At 43.8% G+C, this 13,721-nt stretch overlaps 1 long non-coding RNA gene across 12 annotated transcripts in view; it reads right to left on the bottom strand.

Moving 5' to 3' along the window:
* Positions 1 to 13,721, bottom strand: part of LOC307181295 — a 1,377,052-nt gene that overhangs the window by 448,747 nt on the left and 914,584 nt on the right. The window contains exon 1 of one of the 12 annotated variants that reach the window (XR_013826369.1): positions 12,429 to 12,466. The exons of the other annotated variants lie outside the window; for them this stretch is intronic. This is a non-coding gene — a long non-coding RNA (uncharacterized lncRNA). Of the gene's footprint in view, positions 1 to 12,428; positions 12,467 to 13,721 lie in introns of those variants that run through there. 12 annotated transcript variants of the gene reach the window in all.

Below are 13,721 nucleotides of genomic sequence, written 5' to 3'. Positions count from 1 at the left end.
CTTATGCTTGCTTAAGGGGAAAGGTGAGTTGGGGTGCTGCATAAAACCAGAGATTGAAATGAGCACAGATAAAGTTCCTTAAGTCAAATATGGAATAGACAAGAGCTACTCCTTGCTCAACGAAATGGACTCAACACCGCATATTAAACGCCTAAGAATGTACCTGACTAGTAAGTATCTTAAAACCTATGGATTGCTATGTCTCCGAAAGAGAATCAAGCATGTGTACAGGGGCATAAACGCAGCAGTGATAGGATTGGAGAGGCTCGGTGAGCAAATGAAGACCCTTTGAAGTCATATTGCATGGTACCCATTCCACGGGTCTTAACTCTCCAGGTTTAAGGTATTCTTCCTTCAGCTAAAACATGCATGTGGAACCCAAGTATGATCAACCATGTGAACGGGAGACGTGTTCAAATATGTCTCAGTTTTCCTCCCCTGGTACTCGGGTGCAACATTCCAGACACATTACTAACACTCTCCCCACTTGGAGAGTCAGCGCCTTTAACCTCCTGTTTGGCCCAGTTTGCAATTTCTGCGGAAGATGAACAGAAATAGCGAGAACCAATGAGAGACTAGCTGGAGGTGTCTGGACGGGCAAATTTAACTCTCATTTCCCACCAGGAAGAGGAACTAACCAAAGGCTCAGCGTGCCGTGCCGGAACCAGATTAGGGCCTGAAGCCATCCTGCGGTGTTGCGGCCAGGTCACAAGAAAGCAAGTTGAAGAAAGGAGCTCAGGGGCACTGTAATTCACAAACCTGCAGAGTTATAAATGACAGCTATCGTCCAAAAATAGACTGAAGTAAGGCTGCCAAGAGGACTTGAAAGCGGGGCAGAATTGCAGGAAACCGATTTCAGGAGGTAGACTGGAATTGCATTGAAAGCATAGGAAAAGAGGCAGAACGTCCACAATGATGCACTTGGCCAAAAAGGGCGTATGCGTTTTTTCCTGAATATATTCAGGAAAAAACGCATACGCCCTTTTTGGCCAACCATGCAAGCTTGCAAAGGAAATCTGCACTACAATGAAGTCTCACTTCCCCCCGGTCAAAAGGGCCATCTGAAAAAAGTGTAAAATCCAGAAAGGCAGGACAGGCCATGGAGAACTGGGAGCCTTGTTATGCTGATGGGCGGGATGTAAATTGCCAACAACCACTCGGGAGAAGTGTATGGTGTTTCCTGAAACATCTAAAAAACAAAGCAACAGAACCTAGGGCACTTCCACTTATGGTCCTATAGCTTAGGGAAATTAAAATCAAAAAGACACAGCCACCCCAAAGTTTGGAACGGCTCTGTTTACAAGAAGCTCGTTTACAGTACAAGTTCAACATCGCAGAAAGTGAAAAATGGATAAAGAAGTTGTGGTATTTACTTACAAAGCAATATCACTCAGCAATGAAATCTGTGTCATCAGGCCCTTAGCAGCACAATGAGTGGATTCAGGTATGATGATTCTAACTGAAATAAGTCACACAGAAAAAGAAACATCATAAGATATCAGTAATACACGGAATGGAAACTTGGCTACACAGGAACTGAATTACAGAACAGAACAGGGTCTCAAATTTAGAAAACCAACTTATGCTTGCTTAAGGGGAAAGGTGAGTTGGGGTGCTGCATAAAACCAGAGATTGAAATGAGCACAGATAAAGTTCCTTAAGTCAAATATGGAATAGACAAGAGCTACTCCTTGCTCAACGAAATGGACTCAACACCGCATATTAAATGCCTAAGAATGTACCTGACTAGTAAGTATCTTAAAACCTATGGATTGCTATGTCTCCGAAAGAGAATCAAGCATGTGTACAGGGGCATAAACGCAGCAGTGATAGGATTGGAGAGGTTCGGTGAGCAAATGAAGACCCTTTGAAGTCATATTGCATGGTACCCATTCCACGGGTCTTAACTCTCCAGGTTTAAGGTATTCTTCCTTCAGCTAAAACATGCATGTGGAACCCAAGTATGATGAACCATGTGAATGGGAGACGTGTTCAAATATGTCTCAGTTTTCCTCCCCTGGTACTCGGGTGCAACATTCCAGATGCTTTACTAACACTCTCCCCACTTGGAGAGTCAGCGCCTTTAAACTCCTGTTTGGCCCAGTTTGCAATTTCTGCGGAAGATGAACAGGAATAGCGAGAACCAATGAGAGACTAGCTGGAGGTGTCTGGACGGGCAAATTTAACTCTCATTTCCCACCAGGAAGAGGAACTAACCAAAGGCTCAGCGTGCCGTGCCGGAACCAGATTAGGGCCTGAAGCCATCCTGCGGTGTTGCGGCCAGGTCACAAGAAAGCAAGTTGAAGAAAGGAGCTCAGGGGCACTGTAATTCACAAACCTGCAGAGTTATAAATGACAGCTATCGTCCAAAAATAGACTGAAGTAAGGCTGTCAAGAGGACTTGAAAGCGGGGCAGAATTGCAGGAAACCGATTTCAGGAGGTAGACTGGAATTGCATTGAAAGCATAGGAAAAGAGGCAGAACGTCCACAATGATGCACTTGGCCAAAAAGGGCGTATGCGTTTTTTCCTGAATATATTCAGGAAAAAACGCATACGCCCTTTTTGGCCAACCAAGCAAGCTTGCAAAGGAAATCTGCACTACAATGAAGTCTCACTTCCCCCCGGTCAAAAGGGCCATCTGAAAAAAGTGTAAAATCCAGAAAGGCAGGACAGGCCATGGAGAACTGGGAGCCTTGTTATGCTGATGGGCGGGATGTAAATTGCCAACAACCAATCGGGAGAAGTGTATGGTGTTTCCTGAAACATCTAAAAAACAAAGCAACAGAACCTAGGGCACTTCCACTTATGGTCCTATAGCTTAAGGAAATTAAAATCAAAAAGACACAGCCACCCCAAAGTTTGGAACGGCTCTGTTTACAAGAACCTCGTTTACAGTACAAGTTCAACATCACAGAAAGTGAAAAATGGATAAAGAAGTTGTGGTATTTACTTACAAAGCAATATCACTCAGCAATGAAATCTTTGTCACAAGGCCCTTAGCAGCACAATGAGTGGATTCAGGTATGATGATTCTAACTGAAATAAGTCACACAGAAAAAGAAACATCATAAGATATCAGTAATACATGGAATGTAAACTTGGCTACACAGGAACTGAATTACAGAACAGAACAGGGTCTCAAATTTAGAAAACCATCTTATGCTTGCTTAAGGGGAAAGGTGAGTTGGGGTGCTGCATAAAACCAGAGATTGAAATGAGCACAGATAAAGTTCCTTAAGTCAAATATGGGATAGACAAGAGCTACTCCTTGCTCAACGAAATGGACTCAACAGCGCATATTAAACGCCTAAGAATGTACCTGACTAGTAAGTATCTTAAAACCTATGGATTGCTATGTCTCCGAAAGAGAATCAAGCATGTGTACAGGGGCATAAACGCAGCAGTGATAGGATTGGAGAGGTTCGGTGAGCAAATGAAGACCCTTTGAAGTCATATTGCATGGTACCCATTACACGGGTCTTAACTCTCCAGGTTTAAGGTATTCTTCCTTCAGCTAAAACATGCATGTGGAACCCAAATGATCAACCATGTGAACAGGAGACGTGTTCAAATATGTCTCAGTTTTCCTCCCCTGGTACTCGGGTGCAACATTCCAGACGCTTTACTAACACTCTCCCCACTTGGAGAGTCAGCGCCTTTAACCTCCTGTTTGGCCCAGTTTGCAATTTCTGCGGAAGATGAACAGGAATAGCGAGAACCAATGAGAGACTAGCTGGAGGTGTCTGGACGGGCAAATTTAACTCTCATTTCCCACCAGGAAGAGAAAATAACCAAAGGCTCAGCGTGCCGTGCCGGAACCAGATTAGGGCCTGAAGCCATCTTGCGGTGTTGCGGCCAGCTCACAAGAAAGCGAGTTGAAGAAAGGAGCTCAGGGGCACTGTAATTCACAAACCTGCAGAGTTATAAATGACAGCTATCATCCAAAAATAGACTGAAGTAAGGCTGCCAAGAGGACTTGAAAGCGGGGCAGAATTGCAGGAAACCGATTTCAGGAGGTAGACTGGAATTGCATTGAAAGCATAGGAAAAGAGACAAAACGTCCACAATGATGCACTTGGCCAAAAAGGGAGTATGCGTTTTTTCCTGAATATATTCAGGAAAAAACGCATACGCCCTTTTTGGCCAACCAAGCAAGCTTGCAAAGGACATCTGCACTACAATGAAGTCTCACTTCCCCCCGGTCAAAAGGGCCATCTGAAAAAAGTGTAAAATCCAGAAAGGCAGGACAGGCCATGGAGAACTGGGAGCCTTGTTATGCTGATGGGCGGGATGTAAATTGCCAACAACCACTCGGGAGAAGTGTATGGTGTTTCCTGAAACATCTAAAAAACAAAGCAACAGAACCTAGGGCACTTCCACTTATGGTCCTATAGCTTAGGGAAATTAAAATCAAAAAGACACAGCCACCCCAAAGTTTGGGACGCCTCTGTTTACAAGAACCTCGTTTACAGTACAAGTTCAACATCGCAGAAAGTGAAAAATGGATAAAGAAGTTGTGGTATTCACTTACAAAGCAATATCACTCAGCAATGAAATCAATGTCATCAGGCCCTTAGCAGCACAATGAGTGGATTCAGGTATGATGATTCTAACTGAAATAAGTCACACAGAAAAAGAAACATCATAAGATATCAGTAATACACGGAATGGAAACTTGGCTACACAGGAACTGAATTATAGAACAGAACAGTGTCTCAAATTTAGAAAACCAACTTATGCTTGCTTAAGGGGAAAGGTGAGTTGGGGTGCTGCATAAAACCAGAGATTGAAATGAGCACAGATAAAGTTCCTTAAGCCAAATATGGAATAGACAAGAGCTACTCCTTGCTCAACGAAATGGACTCAACACCGCATATTAAACGCCTAAGAATGTACCTGACTAGTAAGTATCTTAAAACCTATAGATTGCTATGTCTCCGAAAGAGAATCAAGCATGTGTACAGGGGCATAAACGCAGCAGTGATAGGATTGGAGAGGTTCGGTGAGCAAATGAAGACCCTTTGAAGTCATATTGCATGGTACCCATTACACGGGTCTCAACTCTCCAGGTTTAAGGTATTCTTCCTTCAGCTAAAACATGCATGTGGAACCCAAGTATGATCAACCATGTGAACGGGAGACGTGTTCAAATATGTCTCAGTTTTCCTCCCCTGGTACTCGGGTGCAACATTCCAGACACTTTACTAACACTCTCCCGACTTGGAGAGTCAGTCCCTTTAACCTCCTCTTTGGCCCAGTTTGCAATTTCTGCGGAAGATGAACAGGAATAGCGAGAACCAATGAGAGGTTAGCTGGAGGTGTCTGGACGGGCAAATTTAACTCTCATTTCCCACCAGGAAGAGGAATTAACCAAAGGCTCAGCATGCCGGGCCGGAACCAGATTAGGGCCTGAAGCCATCCTGCGGTGTTGCGGCCAGGTCACAAGAAAGCGAGTTGAAGAAAGGAGCTCAGGGGCACTGTAATTCACAAACCTGCAGAGTTATAAATGACAGCTATCGTCCAAAAATAGACTGAAGTAAGGCTGCCAAGAGGACTTGAAAGCGGGGCAGAATTGCAGGAAACCGATTTCAGGAGGTAGACTGGAATTGCATTGAAAGCATAGGAAAAGAGGCAGAACGTCCACAATGATGCACTTGGCCAAAAAGGGCGTATGCGTTTTTTCCTGAATATATTCAGGAAAAAACGCATACGCCCTTTTTTGCCAACCAAGCAAACTTGCAAAGGAATTCGGCACTACAATGAAGTCTCACTTCTCCCCGGTCAAAAGGGCCATCTGAAAAAAGTGTAAAATCCAGAAAGGCAGGACAGGCCATGGAGAACTGGGAGCCTTGTTATGCTGATGGGCGGGATGTAAATTGCCAACAGACACTCAGGAGAAGTGTATGGTGTTTCCTGAAACATCTAAAAAACAAAGCAACAGAGCCTAGGGCACTTCCACTTATGGTCCTATAGCTTAGGGAAATTAAAATCAAAAAGACACAGCCACCCCAAATTTTGGAACGGCTCTGTTTACAAGAACCTCGTTTACAGTACAAGTTCAACATCACAGAAAGTGAAAAATGGATAAAGAAGTTGTGGTATTTACTTACAAAGCAATATCACTCAGCAATGAAATCTGTGTCATCAGGCCCTTAGCAGCACAATGAGTGGATTCAGGTATGATGATTCTAACTGAAATAAGTCACACAGAAAAAGAAACATCATAAGATATCAGTAATACACGGAATGTAAACTTGGCTACACAGGAACTGAATTACAGAACAGAACAGGGTCTCAAATTTAGAAAACCAATTTATGCTTGCTTAAGGGTAAAGGTGAGTTGTGGTGCTGCATAAAACCAGAGATTGAAATGAGCAAAGATAAAGTTCCTTAAGCCAAATATGGAATAGACAAGAGCTACTCCTTGCTCAACGAAATGGACTCAACACCGCATATTAAACGCCTAATAATGTACCTGACTAGTAAGTATCTTAAAACCTATGGATTGCTATGTCTCCGAAAGAGAATCAAGCATGTGTACAGGGGCATAAACGCAGCAGTGATAGGATTGGAGAGTTTCGGTGAGCAAATGAAGACCCTTTGAAGTCATATTGCATGGTACCCATTCCACGGGTTACAACTACCCAGGTTTTAGGTATTCTTCCTTCAGCTTAAACATGCATGTGGAACCCAAGTATGATCAACCATGTGATCGTGAGACGTGTTCAAATATGTCTCAGTTTTCCTCCCCTGGTACTCGGGTGCAACATTCCAGACGCTTTACTAATACTCTCCCCACTTGGAGAGTCAGCGCCTTTAACCTCCTGTTTGGCCCAGTTTGCAATTTCTGCGGAAGATGAACAGGAATAGCGAGAACCAATGAGAGACTAGCTGGAGGTGTCTGGACGGGCAAATTTAACTCTCATTTCCCACCAGGAAGAGGAATTAACCAAAGGCTCAGCGTGCCGTGCCGGAACCAGATTAGGGCCTGAAGCCATCCTGCGGTGTTGCGGCCAGCTCAAAAGAAAGCGAGTTGAAGAAAGGAGCTCAGGGGCACTGTAATTCACAAACCTGCAGAGTTATAAATGACAGCTATCGTCCAAAAATAGACTGAAGTAAGGCTGCCAAGAGGACTTGAAAGCGGGGCAGAATTGCAGGAAACCGATTTCAGGAGGTAGACTGGAATTGCATTGAAAGCATAGGAAAAGAGGCAGAACGTCCACAATGATGCACTTGGCCAAAAAGTGCGTATGCGTTTTTTCCTGAATATATTCAGGAAAAAACGCATACGCCCTTTTTTGCCAACCAAGCAAACTTGCAAAGGAATTCGGCACTACAATGAAGTCTCACTTCTCCCCGGTCAAAAGGGCCATCTGAAAAAAGTGTAAAATCCAGAAAGGCAAGACAGGCCATGGAGAACTGGGAGCCTTGTTATGCTGATGGGCGGGATGTAAATTGCCAACAGACACTCAGGAGAAGTGTATGGTGTTTCCTGAAACATCTAAAAAACAAAGCAACAGAGCCTAGGGCACTTCCACTTATGGTCCTATAGCTTAGGGAAATTAAAATCAAAAAGACACAGCCACCCCAAATTTTGGAACGGCTCTGTTTACAAGAACCTCGTTTACAGTACAAGTTCAACATCACAGAAAGTGAAAAATGGATAAAGAAGTTGTGGTATTTACTTACAAAGCAATATCACTCAGCAATGAAATCTGTGTCATCAGGCCCTTAGCAGCACAATGAGTGGATTCAGGTATGATGATTCTAACTGAAATAAGTCACACAGAAAAAGAAACATCATAAGATATCAGTAATACACGGAATGTAAACTTGGCTACACAGGAACTGAATTACAGAACAGAACAGGGTCTCAAATTTAGAAAACCAATTTATGCTTGCTTAAGGGTAAAGGTGAGTTGTGGTGCTGCATAAAACCAGAGATTGAAATGAGCACAGATAAAGTTCCTTAAGCCAAATATGGAATAGACAAGAGCTACTCCTTGCTCAACGAAATGGACTCAACACCGCATATTAAACGCCTAATAATGTACCTGACTAGTAAGTATCTTAAAACCTATGGATTGCTATGTCTCCGAAAGAGAATCAAGCATGTGTACAGGGGCATAAACGCAGCAGTGATAGGATTGGAGAGGTTCGGTGAGCAAATGAAGACCCTTTGAAGTCATATTGCATGGTACCCATTCCACGGGTTACAACTACCCAGGTTTTAGGTATTCTTCCTTCAGCTTAAACATGCATGTGGAACCCAAGTATGATCAACCATGTGATCGTGAGACGTGTTCAAATATGTCTCAGTTTTCCTCCCCTGGTACTCGGGTGCAACATTCCAGACGCTTTACTAACACTCTCCCCACTTGGAGAGTCAGCGCCTTTAACCTCCTGTTTGGCCCAGTTTGCAATTTCTGCGGAAGATGAACAGGAATAGCGAGAACCAATGAGAGACTAGCTGGAGGTGTCTGGACGGGCAAATTTAACTCTCATTTCCCACCAGGAAGAGGAAATAACCAAAGGCTCAGCGTGCCGTGCCAGAACCAGATTAGGGCCTGAAGCCATCCTGCGGTGTTGCGGCCAGGTCAGAAGAAAGCAAGTTGAAGAAAGGAGCTCAGGGGCACTGTAATTTACAAACATGCAGAGTTATAAATGACAGCTATCGTCCAAAACTAGACTGAAATAAGGCTGCAACGAGGACTTGAAAGCGGGGCAGAATTGCAGGAAACCGATTTCAGGAGGTAGACTGGAATTGCATTGAAAGCATAGGAAAAGAGGCAGAACGTCCACAATGATGCACTTGGCCAAAAAGGGCATATGCGTTTTTTCCTGAATATATTCAGGAAAAAACGCATATGCCCTTTTTGGCCAACCAAGCAAGCTTGCAAAGGAAATCTGCACTACAATGAAGTCTCACTTCCCCCCGGTCAAAAGGGCCATCTGAAAAAAGTGTAAAATCCAGAAAGGCAGGACAGGCCATTGAGAACTGGGAGCCTTGTTATGCTAATGGGCGGGATGTAAATTGCCAACAACCACTCGGGAGAAGTGTATGGTGTTTCCTGAAACATCTAAAAAACAAAGCAACAGAACCTAGGGCACTGCCACTTATGGTCCTATAGCTTAGGGAAATTAAAATAAAAAAGACACAGCCACCCCAACGTTTGGGACGCCTCTGTTTACAAGAACCTCGTTTACAGTACAAGTTCAACATCGCAGAAAGTGAAAAATGGAGAAAGAAGTTGTGGTATTTACTTACAAAGCAATATCACTCAGCAATGAAATCTGTGTCATCAGGCCCTTAGCAGCACAATGAGTGGATTCAGGTATGATGATTCTAACTGAAATAAGTCACACAGAAAAAGAAACATCATAAGATATCAGTAATACACGGAATGGAAACTTGGCTACACAGGAACTGAATTACAGAACAGAACAGGGTCTCAAATTTAGAAAACCAACTTATGCTTGCTTAAGGGGAAAGGTGAGTTGGGGTGCTGCATAAAACCAGAGATTGAAATGAGCACAGATAAAGTTCCTTAAGCCAAATATGGAATAGACAAGAGCTACTCCTTGCTCAACGAAATGGACTCAACACCGCATATTAAACACCTAAGAATGTACCTGAGTAGTAAGTATCTTAAAACCTATAGATTGCTATGTCTCCGAAAGAGAATCAAGCATGTGTACAGGGGCATACGCAGCAGTGATAGGATTGGAGAGGTTCGGTGAGCAAATGAAGACCCTTTGAAGTCATATTGCATGGTACCCATTCCACGGGTTTCAACTACCCAGGTTTTAGGTATTCTTCCTTCAGCTAAAACATGCATGTGGAACCCAGAGTATGATCAACCATGTGATCAGGAGACGTGTTCAAATATGTCTTAGTTTTCTTCCCCTGGTACTCGGGTGCAACATTCCAGACGCTTTACTAACACTCTCCCCACTTGGAGAGTCAGCGCCTTTAACCTCCTGTTTGGCACAGTTTGCAATTTCTGCGGAAGATGAACAGGAATAGCGAGAACCAATGAGAGGCTAGCTGGAGGTGTCTGGACGGGCAAATTTAACTCTCATTTCCCACCAGGAAGAGGAATTAACCAAAGGCTCAGCGTGCCGTGCCAGAACCAGATTAGGGCCTGAAGACATCCTGCGGTGTTGCGGCCAGGTCACAAGAAAGCGAGTTGAAGAAAGGAGCTCAGGGGCACTGTAATTCACAAACCTGCAGAGTTATAAATGACAGCTATCGTCCAAAAATAGACTGAAGTAAGGCTGCCAAGAGGACTTGAAAGCGGGGCAGAATTGCAGGAAACCGATTTCAGGAGGTAGACTGGAATTGCATTGAAAGCATAGGAAAAGAGGCAGAACGTCCACAATGATGCACTTGGCCAAAAAGGGCGTATGCGTTTTTTCCTGAATATATTCAGGAAAAAACGCATACGCCCTTTTTGGCCAACCAAGCAAGCTTGCAAAGGAAATCTGCACTACATTGAAGTCTCACTTCTCCCCGGTCAAAAGGGCCATCTGAAAAAAGTGTAAAATCCAGAAAGGCAGGACAGGCCATGGAGAACTGGGAGCCTTGTTATGCTGATGGGCGGGATGTAAATTGCCAACAGACATTCAGGAGAAGTGTATGGTGTTTCCTGAAACAACTAAAAAACAAAGCAACAGAGCCTAGGGCACATCCACTTATGGTCCTATAGCTTAGGGAAATTAAAATCAAAAAGACACAGCCACCCCAAAGTTTGGGACGCCTCCGTTTACAAGAACCTCGTTTACTGTACAAGTTCAATATCACAGAAAGGGAAAAATGGATAAAGAACTTGTGGTACTTACGTACAATGCAGTATCACTCAGCAATGAAATCTATGTCATCAGGCCCGTAGCAGCATAATGAGTGGATTCAGGTACGATGATTCTAACTGAAATAAGTCACACAGAAAAAGAAACATCATAAGATATCACTAATACACGGAATGTAAACTTGGCTACACAGGAACTGCATTCCAAAACAGAACAGTGTCTCAAATTTAGAAAACCAACTTATGCTTGCTTAAGGGTAAAGGTGAGTTGGGGTGCTGCATAAAACCAGAGATTGAAATGAGCACAGATAAAGTTCCTTAAGCCAAATATGGAATAGACAAGAGCTACTCCTTGCTCAACGAAATGGACTCAAAACCCCATATTAAACGCCTAAGAATGTACCTGACTAGTAAGTATCTTAAAACCTATGGATTGCTATGTCTCCAAAAGAGAATCAAGCGTGTGTACAGGGGCATAAACGCAGCAGTGATAGGATTGGAGAGGTTCGGTGAGCAAATGAAGACCCTTTGAAGTCATATTGCATGGTACCCATTACACGGGTCTCAACTCTCCAGGTTTAAGGTATTCTTCCTTCAGCTAAAACATGCATGTGGAACCCAGAGTATGATCAACCATGTGAACGGGAGACGTGTTCAAATATGTCTCAGTTTTCCTCCCCTGGTACTCGGGTGCAACATTCCAGATGCTTTACTAACACTCTCCCGACTTGGAGAGTCAGTCCCTTTAACCTCCTCTTTGGCCCAGTTTGCAATTTCTGCGGAAGATGAACAGGAATAGCGAGAACCAATGAGAGACTAGCTGGAGGTGTCTGGACGGGCAAATTTAACTCTCATTTCCCACCAGGAAGAGGAATTAACCAAAGGCTCAGCATGCCGTGCCAGAACCAGATTAGGGCCTGAAGCCATCCTGCGGTGTTGCGGCCAGCTCACAAGAAAGCGAGTTGAAGAAAGGATTTCAGGGGCACTGTAATTCACAAACATGCAGAGTTATAAATGACAGCTATGGTCCAAAAATATACTGAAGTAAGGCTGCCAAGAGGACTTGAAAGCGGGGCAGAATTGCAGGAATCCGATTTCAGGAGGTAGACTGGAATTGCATTGAAAGCATAGGAAAAGAGGCAGAACGTCCACAATGATGCACTTGGCCAAAAAGGGCGTATGCGTTTTTTCCTGAATATATTCAGGAAAAAACGCATACGCCCTTTTTGGCCAACCAAGCAAGCTTGCAAAGGAAATCTGCACTACAATGAAGTCTCACTTCCCCCCGGTCAAAAGGGCCATCTGAAAAAAGTGTAAAATCCAGAAAGGCAGGACAGGCCACGGAGAACTGGGAGCCTTGTTATGCTGATGGGCGGGATGTAAATTGCCAACAACCACTCGGGAGAAGTGTATGGTGTTTCCTGAAACATCTAAAAAACAAAGCAACAGAACCTAGGGCACTTCCACTTATGGTCCTATAGCTTAGGGAAATTAAAATCAAAAAGACACAGCCACCCCAAAGTTTGGAACGGCTCTGTTTACAAGAACCTCGTTTACAGTACAAGTTCAACATCGCAGAAAGTGAAAAATGGAGAAAGAAGTTGTGGTATTTACTTACAAAGCAATATCACACAGCAATGAAATCTGTGTCATCAGGCCCTTAGCAGCACAATGAGTGGATTCAGGTATGATGATTCTAACTGAAATAAGTCACACAGAAAAAGAAACATCATAAGATATCAGTAATACACGGAATGGAAACTTGGCTACACAGGAACTGAATTACAGAACAGAACAGGGTCTCAAATTTAGAAAACCAACTTATGCTTGCTTAAGGGTAAAGGTGAGTTGGGGTGCTGCATAAAACCAGAGATTGAAATGAGCACAGATAAAGTTCCTTAAGTCAAATATGGAATAGACAAGAGCTACTCCTTGCTCAACGAAATGGACTCAACACCGCATATTAAACGCCTAAGAATGTACCTGACTAGTAAGTATCTTAAAACCTATGGATTGCTATGTCTCCAAAAGAGAATCAAGCATGTGTACAGGGGCATAAACGCAGCAGTGATAGGATTGGAGAGGTTCGGTGAGCAAATGAAGACCCTTTGAAGTCATATTGCATGGTACCCATTCCACGGGTTTCAACTACCCAGGTTTAAGGTATTCTTCCTTCAGCTAAAACATGCATGTGGAACCTAGAGTATGATCAACCATGTGATCGGGAGACGTGTTCAAGTATGTCTCAGTTTTCGTACCCAGGTACTTGGGTGCAACATTCCAGACACTTTACTAACACTCTCCCCACTTGGAGAGTCAGTCCCTTTAACCTCCTGTTTGGCCAAGTTTGCAATTTCTGTGGAAGATGAACAGGAATAGCGAGAACCAATGAGAGACTAGCTGGAGGTGTCTGGACGGGCAAATTTAACTCTCATTTCCCACCAGGAAGAGGAATTAACCAAAGGCTCAGCGTGCCGTGCCGGAACCAGTTTAGTGCCTGAAGCCATCCTGCGGTGTTGCGGCCAGCTCACAAGAAAGCGAGTTGAAGAAAGGAGCTCAGGGGCACTGTAATTCACAAACCTGCAGAGTTATAAATGACAGCTATCGTCCAAAAATATACTGAAGTAAGGCTGCAAAGAGGACTTGAAAGCGGGGCAGAATTGCAGGAAACCGATTTCAGGAGGTAGACTGGAATTGCATTGAAAGCATAGGAAAAGAGGCAGAACGTCCACAATGATGCACTTGGCCAAAAAGGGCGTATGCGTTTTTTCCTGAATATATTCAGGAAAAAACGCATACGCCCTTTTTGGCCAACCAAGCAAGCTTGCAAAGGAAATCTGCACTACAATGAAGTCTCACTTCCCCCCGGTCAAAAGGGCCATCTGAAAAAAGTGTAAAATCCAGAAAGGCA

Source organism: Stenella coeruleoalba (assembly GCF_951394435.1).
Source record: "Stenella coeruleoalba genome assembly, contig: scaffold_34, whole genome shotgun sequence".
In the NCBI taxonomy this organism is placed as follows: Eukaryota; Metazoa; Chordata; class Mammalia; order Artiodactyla; family Delphinidae; genus Stenella; species Stenella coeruleoalba.
The sequence above is the reverse complement of the archived record's forward strand: the minus strand, read 5'-3'. Positions and strand labels throughout refer to the sequence as shown.